Consider the following 20,791-nt stretch of genomic DNA (forward strand, 5'->3'; position numbering starts at 1 on the left):
GAAATAGGCACCAGATTGACACTCTTTTCCTTATAAATAATTAAAAATGTTTGTTTTTTTCGTGTCCATGTCTGCAGTTGTCACAACAGGTAGCTCTGCCCACAGTGAAATTCCATTGTTTTGACTGACTAGCCAAATTTCTCATTAATGCCATCCAAATTGTGTTATTGGGAATTGGCACTAGCGTACCGTGAGGTTTCAGTCTGGGCCTTCACTAACGATCTAACGATCAACACGCCCCACGCCGTCGCCATAACAACACTCACACACAAACACACACGTTTGTTTTTGTGACATATGGGGACATTCCATAGGCGCAATGGTTATTATACTGTACAAACCGTATTTTCTATCCCCTTACACTGCCCCTGCCCCTAAACATTACAGTCATTACAGTAAACATTCTGCTTTTTTACTTTCTAAAAAAAACCTCATCCTGTATTATTTATTAGTGTTTTGAAAAGTGGGGACATGGCCCATGTCCTCATATTTCACCCTTTTAATACCTGTCATACCCATGTCATATTACACATTTGTGTCCACACATACACACACACTCGTGAGTCACACACACTGATATATACAAAATACAATTTGCACTGTACGCAATACTATTACGAACTTCGCTTTCATAGTGTTCGTTGGGAAGGGGGCAAGCAAAAAGTATATGTGAGACAAAAAGGCAATTTGACTATTTATTGATGATACTGCACTATATGGCACAAAATACGGCACACATACAAATACAAACAAAAACACGGACCAACAGAACATTCAAAGAAACAGAAAAAACACAGCTTTTTAGCTAACATTACCAGCTTGACATCGGGATCGATCATTCGCAAGCAGCCCGTCATTTGCGGCGGCCATAGCTAATTTCACACAGAACGCTCACAACCCGCGAAAAGTTCAAACGGCTGATGACATCAGCGGGGGGTAGCGCGCCGACACATCGCTGGGCCTCTGGGCCGTTCTATCACTACACATCAAAATTTGATTGGCTGATGACCCACGTCAGTCAAAGCTATGGTCCAATGGAAAACAGCAGCTTCAATGGAAGGCAAGATATTCTACTACTGCTTGTCCTCGGGGCTGTGATGCATTTATATGATAACATATGGAAAATACACCAAAAATAAATACATTCTTTGATATATAATATATTTCTTTGAAATATAATTGTTATATGTTATATATATATATAATATTTATATTATATCAAGGTCAAGGTATCATTTATTGTCTCCCTTAGGAGAAATTTGTTTTGGATGAGAGAACTGCTGCACATCAACATACAGACATACATTCCATACGTACATCAATTCATAAAAACCCTACTCTCTAAACATGATAATTCTTATAAAAATACCTATTAAATATACACATAATTATATTATGTGTATATTTAATAGTTATGTATGTGTGTATATGTATATATGTATATATATATATATATAATATATATATATATATATATATATATATATATATATATATATATATATATAATGATTTTGACAGGGCCAGCAGAGAAGGCCCTAACAGCCCACCACTGGAAATAGGAATGTTGTACATGGTTAGGTGTAATGTGGTCAAAAAGTCTTCTTCAATTTTGCAATTTTGCTTCTTCGAAATCAACAATTCAACAATGATGAATTACAATAATAGGTGTTGTTGTGTTAAAGGGATATTTCACCTCAAAATTAAAATTCTAAACTTGTCTGTGACACACAAGACTAGTTACAGAAAACCAGAGCAAAATAATATATTTTGAGAAATGTCCATACAAATTGACCCCTAACTAGCAGGACGCTTGGTACTCTTTTTATTATTGGCTTTTTTCGCATCGCATATTTTAGTAATCATCAAAAATTAAATCAGGGGCCGGTTGCATAAAATTAGACTAGTCTTAAGTAAGTCATACATTTTTTTTTCTTTAAGATTCGTCATAACTTTTTTAAATCAGTTACATAAAATGGGAAATGAATTTCTATGAAAGTTAAGCTTGTAAAGGCATGAACTGAAGTGCGCCAGACTGAACTCGCGTTGTGAATGTATGCCGCGAGTGCAGTCGCGATTACCTCAGCTCTCATCACGAGAGCTCATCAGCTCATTTATCTCACTCCTGCAGTTAGTGCTCAGTGCTGTGACACTCGCGCGGCGACTCACTCATTATATTGAACAGACACGTTCAGTATTTAATTGTAGTGTCTTCTCCAACTCAGTTACAGTAACCCTGTAGCGGTGGCTTTGGGAATGACCTCACAGGGCAGTGAAGCATTCTGGGAATTGTAGTCTTTCATCTCAGAGACAAAAATACATTTTCTGTCTTTTCTCAGTCTAGAAGGCACCAAATTCAAAAATACTCACATTTCTACTACATTAATGACCCAGTTTAAATACAGATTAATCTTCCCAGCGCTGAAGTACCCCTTTAAGGGGTTGACTGTTCTTCGAAATATAGCCTTTTTTGTTCTGTGGAAGTAAGTCATAGAAGTGTGGAATGACATGTCAGAATTTAAATTTTTGGGTGGACTTTCCATTCAATTCTGGTATTTTGACTGACATTTTGACAACCGGCAAGAGACTTAACTTTGGTTAGCCTATGATTGACCAAATTCATGAATATTTTTTAAAACTACATCTACGCCTTAGTGAGATGAACCGCTTGTATAATGATGACTTCCAGTGTTACATTTCTGTAGTTGGCATGTACCTGCAGGCTTCATAGCCTGGAGTAATAGAGGGATTTTTGGAGCGTTGTCCCCCCCAGTGGCACTGAAAGGGTTAAGGCCGATACAGCACTTTCTACTGCAGATGGATCTGTGCTCCTACTGAGCAGAGCAGTTCTACAGTGAAGCACTGCTGCAGTTCAGTACACACACTTACTCCCTTCAATGTTGCCAAGCCACGGGGATTTACTTCAACGGCGCACGTTTGGCGTGAAGTAAAGCAAGAGCTCGGTGAGAATTAAAGACGATTCGGATGGGGTGATGCAACTTTACTGGAAGTGCTCGGAGTACTTTTTAAAAGCACCTGAGCTGCTCAGCAAATCAATGCGGTCTGTGGATGCGACTCATCTCTTTTCCGAAGTGATTGAATAGTTACTGGCCACTGCTTGATACCAGGGCTGGGACTCTCGTTTTGTTTGTACCTCTCTCTCCCTCCCTTCCCCCTCTCTCTGCACTATCTTCCTCCCTCCCCCGCCTCATGCCGACTGACTCGGGGATCTCGGTGTGATCAGGCAGGATCAGTATGAGGGCTGGAGCTTTGCCGGCATGCGCACGGGTCTGCGGGACCCTGGTTTCGGAAAACCCATATGATTGAAGAAAGCTACATGCGTTTCTGGTTCTTCTGAGGTGATCTAACGGCTGTAAGTAATGCTTATGCTCATCGATTGCGGTTCTTGTTATTATTGTTGTGCATATGCAAGTAACTTGCAATCAAGTTGAACCTGGTTTGGGTCTGAAATGCTGAGCACATTAGACCTTTGGCAGTGGTGCGTTGTAGTTTCCTAATACTTTGGCGGAGTACAACAAGTGCTCCAACAGTTGTGCAAATTGACGTTAGCGATTTAGTTTTCGTGTCACTGCTGTGATTGTGTGCCTTTAGCGCTGAAAATCTGCAGCGGTGGTGACGTTGCTGTGGCGTGTATGTGCAGGATATCACTATGTCGTCCTCTGGGGACCACCTCTCCTTGCTTTGAGCTTTCCTGCTCCTCCGTTTGAGTAGCGGGATCACATACCCCTGGATTGGGGCTTTTAGCCATCGTCAGCACTTTGAGACGCATCTTTCTCCATTTCTGAAGTCATCAGTCATCAGCTCCGTGTTGCAGGCTGATGCCAAATCCAAAGGTGGTGTGTGTGTGTATTTAAGAGGGACATTTGGATGTTTTTCCACCACCCTCATCATCTTTTGGCTTCCAGTCAACATACGCAATGTTCTCTGGGAGAATTAGTTTGCACTGTCCATCCAATGCAGCTTCTTGCTCTGTCTGGCTCTGTTAACACACAACCTTGGTCTGATCGTGCAAATGTCTGTAGTATTGTGGTAAAGAATGATCCCAGTCACTAATTCTGACTTAAAAATGACACAGTTTACTTTCTTAAAAACGAATTGTTCCTGGTCATATTGTCCACAGTTAGAATTTGAATTATTTTTATCATGATGATGTATGCATTATCTAATGATCTATCTATTTTAGGAGGCTTATTGACCTTGACACATTCATGAGGGCATGGGGTCCTCTCTGTATCATTTCCTGTTTTTTGTTTTTTTGTTTTTCTGCCCCATGTATTTGCAAGTTGGTTGCAAGTTTTAGATTTTCTAAGGTTGATTTGTATCCTAAAAAAGTAAAAAACATGGTCAAACATGCTTTTCCCTAAGAATTGTTACATCTTGTCCCAAATCTAGAGCCATGCCTACACTGTAAAAAATTATTTAGAACAAAAGTTACGTGGTTGCCTTAATTTTGGCAGTTAATACAATGAACATTTTTTGAGATTCGACAACCTTTATTAAAAGATTATTAAAAGATTTTGTAAGCATTTTGGGTAATTGTGTGTGTTTTATTTCTGATGATGCAATGAAACATGCCAAATAGTGCTATTGTATCAACTCAAATTTTTCATTTCAATAAACTCAAAATTTTAAAGCAACCAGGTTACTTAATTTTTTAAGTTAAACCAACAAAAACAACAACATTTTTTTACAGTGTAGTTAGATTCCACAAGAGCCAATGAGGTTTGTTCTCGTGTTTCACACAAACAGCTTTGAGTTTCTGTAACACCTTTGAGTTTCTGCAATAGCCAATGAGGTTTGTTCTCGTGTTTCAAACAAACAGCTTTGAGTTTCTGCAACACCTTTGAGTTTCTGCAAGAACCAATAATCTAGAGCCATCCCTAGTTAATGCTACTGTAGATGATGGAGAAAAGTAATATAAAATCCTCAACAACAAAAAAAAAGATTTAAATGTGCAGACACAGACAAGGTTGATCAATAACTAGGGACACACGACATTGGATTTTTGCTGATGTCCGATATTCAGATATTTTTCAGCTCATTTTGGCCAATGCCGGTACATATGTATTTTTTCTCTTTGTTTTGAAAAAACACCAAGTCTCTCATGTGCAATAATTTTTAATTTCAGTAATGGGTCCTACACACTGCGATTTTTCAAAATCGTTTGCGAATGTCCCTTGTCAGACTGTACGAACATGATCTCCGATGTAAGCCATGTCACACTGTAAGATCTCAGTTGCCATTAATGTCAGACTGTACGATACTGAAGGCGCGCTAAAAACGGACGCGCAAGAAAACTTGTCCGGAGTTTTATATCATCAATGAATGACGCGATCCGTGACAGTGAGCTGCATTACACGCGGGACTGAAATGCTGGCTATAAAGAAATCTCTAGCTCTCGTTTTGGTCATAGTTTGTCTTGAAAACGGAGATATTTGACTGTCGTCGTAGGAGAAGTCACACTGCAGGATTGTGTGCCAAATCTTCTGACACTGCCAGAATTTCGTCTGAGGTAAAATTTGATCACAGCGCTCATTAAACGGCTGCCGGTGAACATGTCAAACTAACGACCAAAGACGTCAGATTTTAGCTTAGGATCTGAGGAATCTTTTAGGATTTGCTCAATTTGTCTCAGACGGCCAAATCGTGGCCAAAATCGCACAGTGCGCACCCGGCTTAAGTGTTGAGCATAAAAACTTTTTTTTTTAAATTCTGGTTTCAGAGTTCTGAGGTGTCTGGTTATTTGTTAATAATAAGAATATATTTAAAAATCTCTGAAATAACAATAATTAATTCTGTCACATTGTTCCCCTAGCTTCAAATAAAAATTATACAATTAGTTTAGAGCTCATTGGATTACGTTTTTTTTATCATCCATTTGATAAAATATTACAGATTAATAAACTGTATGTAGAGTAATTTAATTTACAAGTGTAATGCTTGTGATTTTTGACATCAATTACTGCTTTATTTATTTAGAAACAAAAGTTCAAGTTATAATATTGTGAATCTCTACCAATAACAATAAAAAAGTACTAATATTATCTGATGCAGATATGTTACTTTTACCTTACTTTTCTTATATCATGAACACTAAATTCTTTAAATTGGTAATTTCTCCACAACTTTGTGACTCAAACTTTTTTCAGTGGCCAACATGGTATCTAAATCGGTTAAGGTATGGCACCTCTGCGTTAGTTCCGTATCATTTCAGACCTGCACATGCACTTGCACAACTTCGTAAAAATGGTCAAATAGCACTTGTCGACATTGTAAATTAGCTGTGCGTCTCTTGCAGCACTCCACCGCTACAGTCTCCCCCTGAACGTCATCTTCATGTCGTCCGCATCACAGCCCCACTAGTTCCCTGCATCTGAACCCAACGGCGACAACGAGAGCTATTTATAGTTCCTCCCTCTTGCTCTCTCCGTTTCGCTCTCTCGATTTCACTCTCCTGTGGTGAAGGATAATGTGCTGCATATCCAGATTTAAAAAGACACTGAATCGCTGCCTCTCAGTTCACACTAGCATAGTAATGACTGTTAGCAGTTAAGACGAGCTTGACACTTACTATTCGCAATGCCTCAGTCATGCATTACAAAGAGGCGACTTGGTGGTAAGCAGAAAATAACTCACACAACTCCGTCACTTTCCCCCCCTAAAGATGCAGATAGCGTTTTCCGTTTTAATGGGGCATCTCAGGTCTAGGCGTTATCTCTGAAAGTGTCTCTAGAGTCTGGCTATTAGAAGGCCAAGTGTGAACTTGCGCACAAATTTCATGGATTGTTTGCATGCCGCTTGCAAGCCAATTATCCCGGACCCAAGTTTTATCAGCCTCCCTGTCAGATCGCCCCCATCCAGTTGTCGTTACGTTAAAACCACAGATACTCACACCATCTGTGCATCTTCCTGTAATTGACTTTTTCAGGCTCTGTTAGAATTGATAACCTCTTCCACCCCCTCAAAACAGGTTCTGTATCATTAATTAAAAATGACTTGGGTAGCTTCCTGTCAGAATAGTTTGGCCCTGGCCACTCGTTACGGCTGTGTTCATCTGTCCGATCCATCTGTGAGAGGGTCCATAGCTGTCCGTGATTTCAGACCTCTGACAGTATAGAGCATTGGCTGCCAGTCAAGCTAGAATTCTTCCTGCAATATGAAGATATAATTGACCAAGGTGTAGGTGAATGTGCAACCGGTCAATTTGGGAACGCAATATTTAGCATAATGTGTGCAAACAGTGGGTGCATGTAGCATGACTTAACATTCATAAGCCCGTTTCCAGTCTGGTGATGTAGGACTGCACGCCAGTTTCTGCTGAATTACATCCTCCACATATAAACTTAAAGGGATAGTTCACACAACAATGAAGATTCTGTCATTTATTCACCCTCATGTTGTTCCAAACTTAAATTAATTTATTTCTTCTACTGAACACAAATGATCTTTTGAAGAACTAAACAGTGTATTGACCCCATTGACTTCCATATTAGGGAAATAAATTCTATGGAGTATGTCACGTAGTCCATTATGGAAGCTTGTTTCTGCCACAGAATAATAATAAAGTTTTTTTTTTCTCTCGCAATTGCGAGTTATAAAGTCAGAATTGCAAGTTTATATCTCGCAATTGTGACGGTGTAACGCGCAATTGTGAGATATAGTCAGAATTGTGAAATATAAAGTCGGAATTAAAAATCTGAGAATGTTTTTTCCCTCAGAATTGGACTTTATAGCTTGCAATTCTGACTTTATATTACGCAATTGCAAGTTTATATCTCAATTCTGAGAAAAGACGTCTTATAAAGTCATAAGTTATAGTTATAAAGTCAGAGTTTCGTAATATAAAGTCGTAATTGCGAGTTTTTGTCTACGGAAGCTTGTTTCCGCCACGGAAATAAAAAAAAAAAAGTTAATTGTGACTATGTATTGCAATTCCAACTTTATAACTCATCATTTTGAGAAAAAAGTCAGAATTGCGAGTTAAAAAGTTGCAATTATCTTTTAAAATGTTTTATTTTGTGAAACAAGCTTATATAGATCATCAACATTCTTCTTAATATCTTCTGTTGTGTTCAGCAGAACGAAGAAATTCATTCAGGTTTGGAACAACTTGAGGGTGAGTAAATGATGACAGAATGTTCATTTTTGAGTGAACTATCCCTTTAACAAAGCCTGACCTCGCCGTTTGTCCATCAGTTGTAATTTTTTTTAAACTTCATTGTTGATTCGAATAGAAAACTCTTACTGCACACCACAACAGACTTTTCAAAATTGTGGTTGAAATAAAATCCATGCACAACTCTCACCCCGAAACTTAAAAAAGAAAAAGAAAAGAAAAAGTACCTCGCTGCGAGCAGGAATTTTCTGAGAGGAACATTTTTATACAAACCTGCAAACACACCGACTACCACGCTGAAGTCCCTCTGGAAAGTTCCTGCGGTGGAAGCGTGGCTATAGTGTCCTTGGAGCATCCAGCGCATGATCTTGGTAGCTCATGGAAAACCCCATTTAGGGGTTCGTTCTTAAAACCTTACTAAGATGTCCAGATCAGAAAATCCTCTGCATCACTAATTTCAGCTTATTAATTTAACACATTTTCAACCCTGATATTTACACTAGACAGCCAGTTTACTATTACAAACAAAACCTTTAAAAATCTGTTGACTTGTCCTCCAAACTTTAGGTGTTTACATGACCAGATCAAATTCAACATCTCACAATCCGCTCAAAGTGGCGCTGTCTTCAACAAACGGCGTGTTTCATAACCTTGCCGCCATGACTTTCCTCAGACGAGCAATTCGCTACTTGAGCAGGTTGATGAATTGACGCAATGAAGTTTTATCTCTAGCGTGGGAATGTCTTGATTGAGGAAATCTGTCACAATGAATCCCTTGTACGTTTTATAGCAGCATCAGGACTATCGTTACAGTGATTCCCATCACACAGAAATATTTTTATGGCACATTTGACATCAGGCGTTTGATTGCAGCCTGTGGGCATCCTGAAATGTGTGACATGCTCTCTTTTTGACAGTATTTGGAGTAGTAGTGATGTCGTCTGTGTTCATTGTGGACTTGCAAGTTATTTTATAGTATGGAGGGAAACTTTAAAAGCAGAAGTCTGTTCGGATGGATCATGTTTTGCTGTATCACATGCACAAGACTATATACTAAAGCAGAATTGTAACTTCCTTTGGGACTCAACTTGCAATTCATTTAAATATGGATTTTGATGTTAGCCTTTGGCTTGGGCGATTATTATCATGATTAATTTTGCCTGAAAGATTGATTGACAAATGATTGGTGGGAGACACAGCAGTCAATTAGAAAATGAGAGAACCGTCTCTTTCTCTTTCTCTCTCACCGTATCGCTCCATCCTTGCTGCTCTCAAGGCCAATTAGTGCAAAAAGCTACAGTGCTACAAATCTTTACATTTACAAACACAACCAGAATGCTGCCTCATCAGAAAAAAAAAAATGTTTTTACCCTCTTTTTTTGCTGTTAGCCAAAGTCAAATAGGCTACATTTGACATGGAGCTTGAACATACAGAATCAAACAAAAGTCTTAAACGTGCAGCTTTTCTGGGCCTTCGGGTCAATTTCGAACGGGATGGTAAAAGTCAGGAACGGTATTGCCCAGTCATGTTCTGCCTTTGTAGCCCATTAAAAAAGATGACTGTTAAACTCTCTAAAGAGCTCTTTCACGGCATGTAAACTTAACAAAACTTCAGAAGAAACTGTGAACCTTAGATTTACTGTCATCAGGAATCAAGTGGCCCCTTTGTTAGCTTTTCGACTGGCCATTGAAAACCACCCATAAATTCTGGCAAAATGGTGCAGGGAATGTTGCATCAGCGTTTTTACGGCGCCGATCAGCTTTAAGATGGGAATAAATCCTCCCAACCCTCCTTTTGCTCTCCAGAGTGCAGACTTTTCCCAGTCGGGCTTCAGTCGCCCTGCATTTTGCACATTTTTGTTTATGAATTTTTAAGTACCAAAGTACCATATTGTTTTCCCCTCAAGTGGGATTTCTGCTTGTCAGTTGCTGATGTTGTTTGTGCAAAAATGTATACATATAGTAGTTTGTATTTTCCTTTACAGCTTATATATATATTTTTAAAAGCTGTCTAGGTTAAGACAACAAAAAGTTTGTTCTCCCTCTTGGTGTGGTGTAATTCCTGGGTAAGTTTCTATCCTTACCCTCCAACTTTGGAGCCGGTTGGCAGCTTGCCTAGACTGTCAGGAGGAACTGTAGATGAGCAATGTTGTGTTTAACAGGATAAATCTAAAGCCTAGTGAGCTACCTGTCTACTGCCTACATAGTTAGCTACCTTCCAAGGTGTCATCCTAACCGTTGCAGAACCTTATAAGTGAATGATTTGGAATGCTGCAACGTCAAAAGTGGTGCAGGTGTGATGTCACTTTGTAGGCCAACTGTCAGTGAGCATCGCGCCGGTTCCCTTGATAAGGATTTTCAAACCCAATTGGATTTTCCTATAGGCTTTTGGATTATCACAAAAAACAAGCTTGATATCAGCAAATTTTTATGGTACTTGCACGTTTTGCCATCAAGTTTATCATCACAGACACAACTTTTATGAATTTTGAAGCCTAAATTCAGTCGCCAGAAGTAAAAAGCTAAATGTAAGCTATAAACGGACTACACCACGGCCGCTCGACTTTGTCACCATCACAAAGCTTCTAACAATTCTTTCAGTTTTTATCTCAAAATATTTTCAGTTAGTCTAGTTTATAAGAGCACAATTCTGAGCTTAATGAGGCTGTAAAAGCGGACTTTACCTGTTTGGTGGGATGACGTTTAATCTCCTCGACAGCCTCTGTAGTCCCATTTAGCCACTTGTTAGCAAAGGCCTTTTTCAAGAAAAATAACAGCTTTAAAAAAATCACACGTGGGGTAATACTGATATATTTGTGTCGTAGAATAAAACGTAATAAGTGTCTTGAGCTTGTGTTCACCACAGACCTTCATTCAGCCATTTAAAAAAAAAACACTGACTTCTGGATGATGGAGCCAGAAGTGCTTAAATGCTAACTTGCTCCTGCGGTTTGGCCTACAAAATTGTCATACCTGCATCACTCTATGCAGACATGACTCACAATTAAGTTGATTTTAATTGGATATTAACATGATATTAAGCTTAATGCTCATTTAATAAGCATAAACAAATTTTCACTGAACTCATCGCAATGCATTTTGAGATTAATCAAAAAAGCATGTTGACCGTAGGGCTGGGAATCGATTCCAAAAAGAATCGATTCCTCGATTCCAAGGCGTTGGGAATCGAGAGTCGATTCCAACGTTTGGAATCGATTCCATCTCGGGGAATCGACTCCTCTTTATTCACTTGTCTCTCGCTTACTAATAATGATTGGAAGTCTATTTATTTTTTGCAAAAGGTTCTTTTGAACACTTAGTTTCAAATTACGAGTTAAAAATAAAGCAATTCAGCGTTTTTTTGCGTCATTGTGTGATGACGTCACTAGAACGTAATTCTAACTACTTATTTTTATGGTATGAAACGTTCAAATCGAGCCATATGAGAACGCATATCGCTGATTATTACTATACCTTTCCTTCACTTAGTTTAATAGTGTTTATTGTCATTGTTTCCTTCTGTGATGCTGCATCGTGGACAAGTTTGCTACATTTTGCACACAAAAACTCCATAATTTTAAATTGTGAAATGGTTCTGTTATCCACAACGGTAGGTTTTGAGCGCTGCTTACAGATGCAGATGTGAGGGTCTTATTTTAATTTTCTATTTTCTTTTATTTTCATTAATCCATTGATAACAGAAAGAAAATGCGCCTAGTACAGCTTAATGACCGAGTCTATGTTGCTATAGTAATGAACGCAACTTGCTCGCGCATCTGATTGACAAATAAGCTGCGCACTCTTATATAATTTTTTTTCTTTAATATTGTGGTTATTTTACCTCGTACATTCTGTGCAAGCACTTATTTGAGTGTAGTCATTTAACTTAACTGTGCACATGCATTTTAGACATGTCATGTAGTTTTAAACATGCAATAAATGCACATCCATGAATAATGTGCTATCCTTTTGATTTATTAGGCTAAATCGCATTTACTTCTGGGCTAAATGGGCCATTTCAGGAGAATCCATCATTTAAAATGCATCAGAGTTATGGAAACGCATCATCATTTTACAAATAAAGTTTCGGAGAAGGATACTTTCTACATCCTTGTATCCTGCGGTCACTCCGGAACTAGGTTCACCATCGATTTTGTTAAAAAAAGAAGAATCGAAAAGGAATCGAAAACAACAGTGGGGAATCGATTCTTGGAATCGACTCCGTCAATTCCGGAAACAGGAATTGGAATCGGAATCGATTCCAAAAATTTCGGAATCGACCAGCCCTAGTTGACCGCAAAGCATGTGGCATAAAAATGTGGTATTTTTGGAGATTGATTTATTAAAATGTAATTTTTAAATAACAAAAATTCCTTTTATTTCAGTAGTGTGACTTTAGCATGTTGCTAAGCTAAATACTCAATAAGCATATAAAAGCATCTTGAATTTTTGTTTTTTACTGAGCTTTTCGCAATGATTTCTGAGATTTGCAGATCAGATTTGAGATGTTGTGTTAAAAATTGGCCAAAACTAGGTATTTTAGAAACTAGCACCATTTTCTTTCCCAATGAGCTAATCATAGTGCATTCTGGAATGACACTCTCCACAAAGAATATATCGGATGTTGCCAGATTTGGCCAAATCAAAGTGTTTTAGGAGGTTAATAAAATGTTCAAATTTGGCATTCACACCTGAAGGAACGTTTTTTTTTTTTGCCCTAAAGGGGATAGTTCACCCAAATTTACTCACCCTCAAGCTATCCTAGGTGTATTTGACTTTCTCCTTTCAGACGAAAAAAATTATTTATATTAAAAAATGTCCTTGCTAATCCAAGCTTTATAATGGAAGTGAATGGCAGCCCATTTGAAGCCAAAAAAGTGTATCCATTTATTATAAAAAATAATCCTCACGGCACCAAGGGGTTAATAAAGGCCTTCTGAAGTAAAGAAAAATATCCATATTTAAAACTTTTATAAAGTGAATATCTAGCGTCTGGCGGACTGCCTTTCAATCTTACACCTAGGATGGCTTGAGGGTGAGTAAATCATGGGATAATCATTTTTGGATGATCTATCCCTGTAAAGAGACAGAAAAACACTTTTAATACCTTGGTTTGTGTTGCACAGTCTGAAAGAAAAACACGAGTAAATGTTGGGTGAAATATCTCTTTAAAATGCTGTCCTAGAGTTTGTAATGCATCTCTAAGAATACAAATAAACAGTTCATGTGAATCATCTTTCAAGGACGTTCTCTTGTGGTATTACAGGATCTCTTGAGGCTTTATCTTGCTGGATTACAATCTTCCTGTGCTCTTTGATTTTTTTGTTTGGAAGATTTCTGTGATTCAGCCTGTTGTTCCAGAGAGTGAATATCTAATGCCCCAGACGATCAGAAGTGTGCTCGTTCAATGCAAGTAGCATTAGTTACAGAACAGTAGGAATTGGCCATCTCTGTTGGATGCACTGAACATTCACACCACTTCTCATGCATTTCATTTTTAACATTCAACAAGGGAGAAAGGACTAGATTGTACAAGAGGCAGATGGAATTTCTAATCCACTTCCTTCCACGTGATGTAATGAGCTTGTTAGCTGTGAAAGGAATGAACGCTATGATTTGGAGTCACTGACTAAATCCGAGTAGGCTGATTGACTTCACAGTGGTCAGTGGGAATTGACAGATAGAAAATAGCGGGTGTGCTCATGTCGACACGGGTTCGATTTCAGCTTACATCATGTCCTGATCTGTATTCTCTTGCAGTACTCTTTCCTCAACTATTCTGTAATAGAAGACAAGAACTAGGGGTGGGCGATGTACCAGTAGATGCACTTAACAGGTAGAATTTTGTCAACTGGTTGAGATTTTGACAATCGTCTCTATCACGGTTACGCTCTTGTGATGTTGCTGTGAAGTCACAAAAGCTTACCGCTTGAATGCGTATAACAGTTGTGGTTTAAAAACAAGTGATTTTAAAATTGTTGAAGCACAATTAGCAGCGAAAGACGACTCTAAATGGAGCGTGAGCACGTGTAAGTAAACACAGTTAGTTATGTCTGATGTGAACCTAAAATAAAACGCACATAAGCATATTGGATCCGTGCAGTCGGTCTTAGTGACATCCAAATTGACCTGCTGTCATTATTAATGCTAATCAAATGACGAAAAGAGAGAGAATCTCTCACTGCTCCTGAATAAATAAGAATAAATGTATATTAAATTTACACAGTAAAGACTATGCATAGTTTATATTTTTATTTATATATATATATATATATATATATATATATATATATATATATATATATATATTAGGGGTGTAACGATACGCGTATTCGTATTGAACCGTTCGGTACGAGGCTTTCGGTTCGGTACGCGGTACGCATTATGTACCGAACGGTTCTTGGACTAATTAATTAGATTTGGAAAATAAAAAAGTGTGTGAAATATAATAATATGTGTGCAACAAGGTAGCCCAATAACCAAAACGACATAACAGGCAATGCCCCTGACACCGCTGAAGCATGTGAAAAAAAAACAAAAAAAACACTATATGTTTTAGGCTGCTCAGTCAGGTGCTCGCTTAATCAGTAGGCTACGCGCTGAATGCTCGTGGCAAAATGGCTATTGCGTTTAACAAACCAGAAATAGAAGATCCTCCAATAACCAACAGGTCTGGTGTTTGGGTGAACTTTGGATTCTTTGTAAGCTATGATGGTGTTGGCAAGAGTGATGGATTAAAAAACAACGGTATGTCGCATTTGCTGATGGTATACAGCAGCGGGAATAATTCATGTCATGTCAATCAACTCATTTACGCCGACAACAAGACGATAAAAAGAAGAAACAGCCACAAACTATCCCCGCAGCATTTAGACAGACATTTCCAACTTATTCAAATGGCAAAAGACATCACCGCGGCGAGTGGTCCATTTATAGCCGCGGATATGAGACCTTATGCCCGTTTCACACATACTCCGTCTGCAGTGCGTGTGCGTTGCGTATTTTTTTCCGTACCCATGTTAACGGATGACAGCTTTCAGACTGCACGCGGGTGCTGTCCGTCAGTCCGTTCCAGGAGCGCTGCGTCTGCAGCAGTGCACGGATCGTTTTCGTACCGAGGCTATTTTTTGCTGCGCTGCGTTGCTGCATTAAAGCGACAGAAGATTGTTCCCATTAAAATAAACATGCACTGACGCGAAAATCTAGTAATTTCAACACGGATGCATATCATTTAAAATATACTCTTGTTTCAAAGTCAACACATGGCTTTTTTTTCTCAAGTAAAGCAACAAAACGACACCTTACCTGGCATTTAGGTTAAAAAAAAAAAGTTCCATAATGTAGAGCACTCGTACTTTCTTGGAGGTGAAAAGCAAAGTTCTTTTTGACCTGCAGGATTTCTTTTAAAAGGGTGTAAAAACGAAAGAAAAGACGAGAGTCGACTGTTTTTGAATAGACTATTGTAAGTTTCTAATTTGAAATGTTTGTGATTTAAGGTTATAAACTATGTTTAAATGTTTTGCCACTTGTGTGAGCTAAATCTAAAGTATATAAATATGAATAAAATAATTTAATAAAATGTTGTTTAAATGTAGTAGGCTACGTAACCTGACTTCTATTAAAGAGTAAACAAAGAGAATTGGAATTCTGACGAGGCATGTTCAGTAAAAACTTTTGGATTTTAAATAAAAGATAATGAATAAATGCTGTGTTTGTGGTATGCAACAGCGGATCAGTTTTATTAGTTTTAATAAAAAAATTATAAAAAAAGGTAATTTATCTGCCAATTTTTTCTTTTTGCTGTATCTAAAACATACCGAACCGAACCGAACCGAACCGTGACACCAGTGTATCGTATCGAACCAAAGCGTGAATTTTGTGAACCGTTACACCCCTAATATATATATATATATATTATAATTTTTTTTTTTTTATTTTGTATTTTTTTACAGAATCAACACCGGCCGACACATATTGAGTTTCGGCATAATTTTTTATTTATTTATGCTATTTAAAACACGCATGCAGTGTATTCGTTCAGCTGCATTTTCTTTCCCTGCTCTCCCTCATCTCTCTTACACACATACTGACTCTCTCTCGTACTCAATGGCTCACACATACACATGCGCACACAAACACACACACACACACACACAAACACACGCGTGCGCGTGGTGCATTGCATTCGTCCGTAAAGCTTGTTTATAAATTATGTCAACTAGGGGTGTGCACGAATATTCGAATAGTCGAATATTCGATCTGTAATTAACATTCGAAAACTAAAAATACTATTCGAATTTTATTTTGTTAATTGGCTGGCAGTAAATGCAGTTGCAGCAGATATCAAGTGGTACCCTCAGGACAGAAGGACAGCCAAACATGGATGAGATGAAGGATGTACATTTATTTCCTTTAAAGAAAAACTAGGTTGGAGCAAAATTAGAAAACACACACAATGGAAGGCCTACTGTCTCACTCCGCGATAAGCGATAACGCATCCTAAGGTGCGCCACTAATTAAGGCCCCACCTACAACAATTGGTAGGAACTCCCGACTGGAACCATTGAAAATTAAACATAAATAACAATGAAAGGGTAACATTAAGTTGTGATGAAGTTAAAACATTTACAAAAATATTTCTTTCAACACAAATAAGGTAAGGTAAAATAAAATAATAAAAGTAGGATGACATAAAATAAAAAGTCACAAGCAACTGGCTACACAGTGCATCCATGAGAAATCCCTCTAAATCTCGCAGTTATATCTCAATCCACTGGGTGGCGTTGTGGAGCAGGTTAATAAGTTAAGTGCATTTGATCACAATCATGTCGTCGTCTGCCTCGCAATGTTTGGAATTAACGTTACTTCGATGAAAATTGAAAATGCTGTTACAAAATGGAGTTACTTTTGATGAAATCAATTACTGAAACTGAGTTATAATAATATCACCACCACAAACGAGAATCACATGAAATCCAAACACCAGTGGAATGAGCGATCACTGCTCAGGAGTGCAGGTAAGCTCATCTGTAGCTAACCCGAGTGAGAGTGAGATAACTTATGATAGCAAAATGATCTCGAGACAAATGCTTCCTTTAATGTTCTTTGAGGGTTTATGAACAAAAAAAAAACACAAAGTTCTTCACTCAAACTTCACTTAACCGTTATCTTTGTCTCCGCGACGCCTGTCAGTGGCGCATTTTCTCACCCGAGAATAATATCATAATCCAATAATATTATAGTTTATCTCTACATGAAAATGTGAAACAATACAAAGTAAACACATCAGCCATATCAAACACACACAGGTCGGTAGGCTATAGCCTATTGACGTGTGTGTGTGTGTGTGTGTGTGTGTGTGTGTGTGTGTGTGTGTACGTCACGCTAACTGACGCGCTCTGCGCTCGTGCTCCTTGAGCTTATAATGCTTTTGTTCTTTAGGCATTTTTTTACACACTGTTTAATGTTTTAAAAACCTTAAGATATAACGTAAGCGTGTTGTGTACATTGCCTAATCAGCTTGTTCAGAAATGGTGACGACATGTTTAGAGAAAAAAAGAAAGAAACATCTCTCTCATTTTCTCAAAATACCTAATTTAAATAAACGAATATTCGAACATTCGATTTTTATGAGCCCAAATATTCGAATACAATATTTTGGGAAAATGCCCATCCCTAATGTCAACGCGAAGTGTGTGGTCGTGCGAAGAGGCAAATTTGTCATTTTGTGGCTGGAAAAATTATAATTTTAATTTGTAATGACATTACCCACTAAGTGCCTGTATGACTGTTTAAAGCTACACTTAGGGCCCTATAAAATCCGTTTTATTTTTTCCCAAATTCCGTTTTATTTTTTCCTAAATTCCGTTTTTTCCGTTTTAATTTTTGCAAATTCTGTTTTTTTCCGTTTTAATTTTTGCAGATTCCTTTTTTTCCGTTAAAATGTTTGGCAATTCAGTTTTTTTTACCCTTTACTGTTATTTTGGTGAAAAAAGAGTGTGCTTTTAATGTTAATATAATAGAACATAAAACAAAAAATAGCAATGACCTTAAATTTATTGAGGTAACAAACATCACATTTACTTTTTAGGACAAATATGATGCAACATGCAAAATAACACTGCACTTCAAGTACCCAACTAATAACCTAACAAGTTTCCCCCAACTTCAAAGGCCCCTTTAAATTATTAAAACTAGATGCTTAATTTTAACTTTAAGGTTACTTATCATGTAAACTGCCCATAGGCTACAGCATGTTAAATGCATGTTTGGAACAGAGGGGAAAACGGTCACATTTGCAGCAGATATGCATTGCTGCCTAATGTGCCCATTATAAATCAAAGCACGAGATGACAGGGGTCGAGCAGAACACCGGAAAATCTGACAGAATGGACAATATTTGTCTGTATGTGCAATACACGAGCCGCGGTTCAGTTGCCCGCGCGACCAATGCTGCCTGAGCACAACGAGCGCGCGGCTCCCACTCTCCATACGCAAAGCTTCTGCGCCACCTGCGCGTGCAGTGTGAAACCACCATTAGCGTCGAGTTTCTTAACTTTTTCGCTGCCGAAAGCAGAGCCGTGGAGACCAACTTCGCCGTACTTACATTGTTTTGAAGGGCGAGCTGAAATGACGGGAGGGGTTGTGTCGCGAAGATTTGCTTCCCCTGGTGTGCACTTTCCTCAGACATACGTTCTTAACCCACACGACACAGAATTTCATTACAAATATGTAAAATTCCGGGGAAATCTGCGTTAACACCAGATTCCACGTTTATATGCAGATTCCGCCTTATGCCAATTCCGCGATTCCGTGATCGCGGAAATTATAGGGCCCTATACACTGTGCAACTTTTTTAGTTTATTCTTAGCTAAAAACACTTTCAAAAAATATATGTGCTCATTAATGTATATTTACTTCATTAGTATTCTGATAAGTTTATAATATGCCATTGAAAATACATACGGGTGAGGGGTTCGAATGCCGGTCGCCATGTTGCCCCTCCATCTTGAAAGTACATTAGCCAAAGAGGGACATACCAATAAATTCAAGCTTAGCCTTTCGCGTTTTAACAGCACCTCCATCATATCAACTGATATCTGCTCATGGAAAAAAATTATATATTATATATTATTATTAAAATTATAATTTAAATTTTAAATTTTAGTAATATGCATCGCTATGGACTTAATTTGGACAACTTTAAAACAGATTTTTCTCAATATTTAGATTTTTTTGCACCCTCAGATTCCAGATTTTAAAATAGTTGCATCTCAGCAAAATATTGTCCTTATATCAAGGTAAAAACCATATATCAGTAGAAAGTTTATTTATTCAGTTTTGACCCTTATGACTGATTTTGTGGTCCAGGGTCACATATAAAAAAAAACTATTTAAAGCAAAAATAACTTTTGTGATTAGAAGTTATCGTGAAATAAAATTACTCATATCCTGATATAAGATTTTTCTTGTATATCCACAACTTGCAAGATAAATGTAATGTAATACTAGTTATTAGAAAAGAAAATTTTGGAGCATTAGTCTGGTTTGATTTACAAATTTGACAGTATTTTCAAAGTTTTGTCATCTGAATGATCAACAACAAAGAACACAACAATACAAACTTCTAGAGATAGCAAAGTGATTTCAAACAGGACTAACTGGCCATCCAAATTCATTGATCAAGTGTGCAAAAACAGAACACAAGTGACGGTTTTAAAAGTATCTGTTTTAAACTTTTATCATGTCATGCTAAAACCTTTCTAGCAAAGTTGTGGCTCCAGATACATCTCCATTTGAGCACTACTGTTTAATTGTAGTCGAATGGCTAGTTGGCCTCATTTTTATTTGCATCAAAAAATATTGCATACATCCCAAATAAGGTCAATTAGTGCAATTCTTTTTTTCATATACCTTTGTCTAACTTACATTTTCATACAATACGTAATGGAAAGGCCTATCCCACCGAGAGTAGCTATGGCTTTAACAAGCCTCGCAAAGATGCAGGATATGTTAATAGCACCCGATCGATCCAAGCAGCTCCTCATTGCCATGCAGGGCACAGGTGAAGGGTTGAGCTTGCAGTAATTGTCCCCTAGGTCAGCACATTTCCCACAACGCACTGCCCTTGTATTCTCCCTCTCCTTCCCTCCCTCCCTCTTATTTCTTTCTCTGCATCTGCTCTGGGTTTTATTGGAATTCATAATCCATCAGTCAAACAGAGCTTGTTTGGCTGATATTTTAAAAGCGACGCGAGTAACGTCAGATTTTTCTGGAGAAAGTGCTAACGTCGTTATTTAGCATGGCCTGATTGGCGGAATAAATTGTATTTTAAAGAGGCCATATTATGCCTTGACTTTGAAGTATTAAAACCTATTCTAGTATACCCCTACTCCTTTCTTCCCAGTCTGTTAGTAAAGCAATGTTTAGTTTGTGTCTTTATGAAGCCCCTCCTTCCGAAAAGTACAATGGCTCTGATTGGTCGGCTGGACTAGCACGTTGTGATTGGTCTACAGCTTTGAGTGTTTTAGAAGTGTCAGGCCTCTACCATAACCACAAGTTTTTGCACACTGCCAACACAACTCAACCAGGCCTGGCCTACATTCCCCCCCTTTTTGTTTATTACTTGGGAGGGAATTCTGGGAACGAGTTCAG

General features: G+C 38.0%; 1 protein-coding gene across 18 annotated transcripts in view; it reads left to right on the forward strand.

The window, feature by feature from the left end:
* Positions 1–20,791, forward strand: part of tjp1b (tight junction protein 1b) — a 193,048-nt gene that overhangs the window by 128,853 nt on the left and 43,404 nt on the right. Inside the window, exon 1 of one of the 18 annotated variants that reach the window (XM_067437095.1) lies at positions 3,253–3,373. The exons of the other annotated variants lie outside the window; for them this stretch is intronic. The gene's annotated coding sequence lies outside the window, so the exon portion shown is untranslated. Of the gene's footprint in view, positions 1–3,252; positions 3,374–20,791 lie in introns of those variants that run through there. 18 annotated transcript variants of the gene reach the window in all.

This window comes from Pseudorasbora parva, chromosome 25 (assembly GCF_024679245.1).
Source record: "Pseudorasbora parva isolate DD20220531a chromosome 25, ASM2467924v1, whole genome shotgun sequence".
In the NCBI taxonomy this organism is placed as follows: Eukaryota; Metazoa; Chordata; class Actinopteri; order Cypriniformes; family Gobionidae; genus Pseudorasbora; species Pseudorasbora parva.